The sequence below is a fragment of the Chiroxiphia lanceolata genome, chromosome 2, assembly GCF_009829145.1.
Source record: "Chiroxiphia lanceolata isolate bChiLan1 chromosome 2, bChiLan1.pri, whole genome shotgun sequence".
Classification (NCBI taxonomy): Eukaryota; Metazoa; Chordata; class Aves; order Passeriformes; family Pipridae; genus Chiroxiphia; species Chiroxiphia lanceolata.
This window is the reverse complement of record NC_045638.1, coordinates 36,140,482-36,146,481: the sequence shown is the minus strand read 5'-3', so window position 1 is coordinate 36,146,481 and position 6,000 is coordinate 36,140,482.

Here is a 6,000-nt window from a genome sequence, read left to right as displayed (position 1 = left end):
TGGCACATAAGGATGGAAATGGATTATAAAGAACCTGTTCTCCTAGGTGCCCTTGCAGCTCTTTATTATTTCATCCCCTGACATTACCTAAATCAAAGGTCCTATGAGTCCTACTTTTGCCATGTTTGAGCAGAACTGATAGCCAAAAGATTATTTTGAGAAATATCACAATCTTAATTAGAAGTTTCTGTGAGAAGAAAAATTATTTTCCTAGATTAACTGCTGGTTTTATGTACTTGCAAATAACTATACTGACTCCAAGAGGATGGCTCAGTTAAAGACCATGCTGTGCTAAACTAATATCAAGGGGAACAACCTTTAGACATATTGTATTAATGTAGTAAATGAGGGCAAAAGACCTTTAGAGACTGAAAAATAACTTATAAAAATTCACAAAAGAACTCAGGTTCACAGTTGTGTCTTTGAGCTGCTCAACCAATATGTTTACTGCTTAATCACTCTTGTAGGCATCTGAAATGCCATGGTAACTGTAATTTTATGGATAAACTTGCCCTAAATATCTGCTGCTAGCTTCACCCATAATCCACCATAGCCCAGAAGCTGGTAGACATCTTGTTGATTCTAATTACTCATTAATCATACTGCCCCTCGTCTTACCTCTAGAATCCAGACTGAAAGATGCTGTCGAAATTCACCTACCCAAAGGAAAATATAAAATAACCGTGCAGGGGATGCTGTGCAGGGGATACTGATCACAGCATCTCATACCTGATGTGGGAAACCTATGTTCATACTCATAAATAAAATACCCCTGACTATAGAAGTGAGTCTCTTAATCCCTGTTTTCCACATGTTGTCCCCGTGACAGGAATTCATGGCCTTGTGGAGTTTCTCTCCCAAGGGCATAGGGGCAGAAAGATCAAAATCTGTCTGAAGTCGGTATACTCTGGATGTAAAGTGAAAACGGAGATATGTAATGAGTCCATCCTGAAACACCCAAAAAAAGGTATCTTTTCTAATCATGATCTGTGCAATTTCCTTTGTAACTCACCTCATCTTGTTGGCTATATACATCATGTATACACACATACTGGTTCAGGGATATTGCCGTAGGAACATCTAGTCTCTAGTCCCAGTGATTTTGGGATTAGACCCAACTGAGTTTTGGGCAAGGTTGAGGCACAGTTTCACATGTACAGAAAAAGCAATCTCAGGCTTCTAGAGGGCTCTACAGTAGAAACTCTGGAAATTCTGCTCACCTCTGTCTAAGGTAGCAACTAAAAGAGGATTATCAGAATTACCAGTCTGCTTTTACCTACTTAAATTCCATTTACATCTTGTTCTAAAGTAGTTCCTGTTTATCTTCATATAAAAGGCTATGGGATTAAAAGACTGTGGCACTTATGGATGAAGATGACTCTGTAAGAGTTAGGTTATTTTAGTTATTTTTGGTAACATGTCCATGACTTGTCCATAAATGTCCTGCAAGGTGTTACTGCTGTAGTTTCATGGCAGAGAAAATAAAGAATAAATACTCAGTTTTCTAATCTCCAACCTTTTAACACACTTACAGAAGTCATTTTCTTGCCCATTCTACTCATTTTCTTATTAACTAAGCAGTCCTTCTTGGAAGTAAATATTTTATTTTAATAGCACATACTACCACCTGCTGTAAGCAACTGAAATTGCTTTTGCAGTTTCAGAGCTTTTAAAACTGCATAAGGCAGCCAGCCTTAAATTTAAAATACAGCTAGATTGTTGGCGTCTCTCTCTGATGCTAATTTAATTATCTATTCATCCAAATATTTTCTGACTAAAAGTTTCTTAATTATATATGATTTGTAATAGCTGGAGTTTGGCAGTCTCTAAGATGCATGGAAATTTAAGAAACAGTTCTGCTGTAGATATGAAATTGATAATTCATTATGTCAACAGTAATTCTGAAGATTAACCATTTCCAAATACAGAAAATTTAGTTAAGAAATTAACAATTGCTCCAAGGTGAATGGAAGTTTTTTTAATAAATCAAGCTACAAGGGATCAAAAATTCAGAATATGAATTATTAAAATATTTATTGTTTTACACAGTTGTCCATTTGACTCAAAGAAAAGATAAGAAATGTTCAGAAGATCAAGATGTCTCTTTATGATTTGTTACAATAAGAATATTTTAGGGGCAAAGGATATATTTTATATGCCTATTTTAGTGTGTACTTTCTTGTTTGTTTGTTTGTTTGTTTTCCAGGACATTTGTTTGCCTCCAATTAAGATGCTGAATTACGTGTAAACAACTCAATTGCCAAATCCTCAGCAGGTATAAATCCATGTAAGTACTATCAAGGCATTGTCTTAGGCTGTTTGTCACAATCTGGAAAAACGGTTTCTTATGTCCACTCAAGATTTTGGAGGAGGAACAAAAAGAGTTTGTCTAGGGAAGAAGAGAAAGAAGGTAGAAAAAGATTTATGTTGTATCAATAAGTATGTATGTGTATATGTTTATGCTACAGTAGAAAGTACAAGTACAGAAGGAGCTAATTAAGAAAAGCCAAACACATTGTCCTGCAGCAAATCCAGTTTTTGTTCTAACTTCCACAGGTTGCTTTTCATCAAAAAGCAATCCCAGTCATCCTGTCCCTGCTGCCAGTCATTCTAGCACATAGCTGTCTTGCAGCCTGCAGAATTTTCTCTCTTCTCAGTCCACACAGGGATCCCAGCTCCACACCAGCTGCAGGCTGCTGGCTGGTGATGCAGAGCCGAGTCAGGCCCATGCTGAGGTGAACTTGGCTGGACACTTGTGCCACACTGCTGTCTGGAGCTGAGGAACGCTGTTCTGGTGTTTCCACAGCACAGGACAGTGTTGCCTGGGATGCAGCAGGAGACACCAGAGCCGTAAGGACAGCAGGAGGCAGTGACAGCTCTGTCTAGGTTTCTTCCTCCTCCTGCCCATGGCAGTAGCTGCTCTCCAAGAGTAAACCCAACAAGGAAAGCTCTCTCTGAACAGCTGGTACGTCCAGTGACATAACCACATCTGAAGACTGGTGGGAAAAGAGGAGCCTGTGCAGTGTAGACCCAGATGCTTTCTCCTGTGCTTCTGGGCCTGCAGCACATCTTTCACTGAGAGTGATGTAGGCCAGACATTGGGGAAATGGTTCTCCTGCTCCAAAAGTAGTGTGAGCACACACACAATGGAAATTTGTTTTTTATAGAACTAGAGCTGGGTACTTTCCTACCTTCTCATCTTATCACCTAGGCAGCCCCACACTTCAGAACTAGGACACCAATGTCCTCACCAGCCCATGGAGGTATCCACTGAGGTTTTACACTGGTTAGAGTGTAAGAAAGACACAACTAGCATCTAGCCAAAAATATGGAAAGGCTTTCCCACCCCGGTGCAACCTACTTCTCAGGCCATTACATGCTTTTTCCCTGCTTACCCATGCCAATGACAGGAACAATTTTAGTTATACAAGTGCTATTATTAATAACAACAGTAATGAAAGTAATTATTCCTTTTTCTCAGTATTTATTTTTGGGTTTATGATTACTAGTCTTGTCACTTTACCTTTTCTTTCCCTTACCAACTCCATCTGCTCCCACTGTTTTACCCCTTAACCCCACCAAAATTACTCCTTTTGCTCTTTTCTTCTTTCATCCAGGCTGACATTTAAGGCAGCCCCTGGACAGTTTTTTATCAGTGATTTCAGGTGTCATTTTAGGCATAGCCTCCAAAACAGAATGTCTTCTCTTTTTTTTCCCCGACATGACTGTTCTGTTTTTCTTCTTTTTTCCCCCACTGTATTTATAGACTTCAAATCTTTCAGTCATAACCATTGTCTTGCTAGACTTGATTGATTTCCTCATGGTTTAGTAACTCTCAAAGCTCCCTTTTCCTAACTGTTACAATGTCAAAACATTTTGCCATATGTTCGTGCATCACTTTCAAAAGCTCCATTGCCTTCCTCCTTAGAGCAGAGCTTCCCAAGCATTTTTGTAAGAATACTACCTCCAGCAGCAGCAGTGCCAGCATATGTCATCCCTGGAAAGGCATTGGAACTTGGGACTCCTCTATCTTGAACATTGCAGAAAACTGCACATGCTACCTGAAATCCACTGCAACAGGAAATGCGAGGGTCTCTCCTTCCGTCTGGTGGGGAATGAGGAAAGGCAAGGCTATTTCAGTTTGCTTTACTTGCATACCCTTATTAGTCAGGATTCCTTCAGCATCACACTGTGAGCCACCCTTGAGTTAGAATTAACTTAATAAACTGGAGTAAGGAAAGATTCAAGAAAGACTATGAGAAAAGAGTCTGCTGTGGGCCTCCTAGTGATCTGTGCTCCTTGTCACCGTCTGAGGTTCTTCTGTCAATAAGACTTTTCTGCAGGAGTAGAAATTATGGCTGAAAATTTTAGGCTACCAAATTAAGCTAGGGAAACTTCTTTGTAGGATTAGATGTAATGAAGCTGCCTTTCCTAGCCATTAGTTGTAGCAAGTCAATAAACTAACATGATCCCAGTTTGGAGGCAGAAACTGGAATACCTTATTGGACTCACAACTTCATATATAAGGGGTTTAGAGTTTACATATTTAACAGGGGGTTTACATATTCATCGAGGGGTTTACATATTCATTCTATTACAATTGGGGGTTTTCCACAGATGAGGCAAAGAGGAAATCCTAAATTACAAACTTTGGATCTTAGCACTTACATCATAGGAAAAGCCCTACTTTATCTTGGGGGATTTACAGGGAGATTAGGTATTGGATATACATATGCAAAGGGTTACAGAGTATATACAGGCAAGGGGGGAACACAATGGGTTTTATGAAGAGGTCTGATGAGATTAGGATGTGGATTCTCCGGCTTGGGCAGGACATGTGATAACATCATGTAAGGAGTTTCTTTACATCCTGCTGAAGAAGGTAGGAAGAGTCCACAGAGATGAGGTCATTGAAAAGTGGTTTTCCCCAGCTTTCATAGTTCATGGTTTTTTCTGAAGACTGCTCAAATCCCTCTCTGCAAATATTATGTTTTTGAATCCTACAATTAGTGGCGATAATTCTTACCTCAGCTTTCTGATATCTTTTTGGTACATTCTTTCCCTATTTCATTCATCTGTCTCCTCTCGATATGTTGGTTATGCTGGTTCCCCCTGCTGAGGGATTTGAACAGGCTGAATAGATTGTCTGAGACCAATGGCATGAAGTTCAACAAGACCAAGTGTTGGATTTTATGCTTTGGCCTCAACAACCCCATGCAGGCTGGGGACAGAGTGGCTTGAAAATTGCCCAACGGAAAAGGACCTGGGGGCGCTGGTCGACAGATGGCTGAATATGAGTCAGCAGGTGGCCATATGTGCCCAGGTGGCCAAGAAGGCCAATGGCATCCTGGACTGTATCAGAAATAATGTGGCCAGCAGGACCAGGGAAGTGATTTTTCCCCTGTACTTGGCACTGGTGAGGCCGCACTTTGAGTACTGTGTCCTGTTCTGGGCCCCTCAGTTCAGGAAGGATATTGGAAGGGCAATGAGTCTGGGGAAGGGTCTGGAACATAAGTCCTATGAGGAGTGGCTGAGAGAGTTGGGACTGTTTAGCCTGGAGAAGAGAAGGGTCAGGGGTGACCTTGTAACTCTACAACTATCTGACAGGAGATTGTAGACAGGTGGGCATCAGCCTCTTCTTCCAGGCAACTATAGATAAGGCAAGAGGACATAGCCTCAAGCTGCACCAGAGGAGGTTTAGGTTGGACATTAGGAAGAAAATCTTCACAGAAAGGGTAACTAGATATTGGAATAGACTGCCCAGGGAGATGGTGAAATCACTGTCCCTGGAAGTGTTTAAGGAAAGACTGGACAAGGCACTTAGTGACAGGGTAGTGTTCGGTCATAGGTTGGACTTGATGACCTCAGAGGTATTTTCCAACCTAAGTGATTCTTTGATTCTATGTGATTCTGTCCCTAAGTTAATTTGCTTCCTTTTTTCCATTCTGTCTTCCATATCCATCTTTAAAACATGTTTTCCAATGATTCTTCTTATCATAA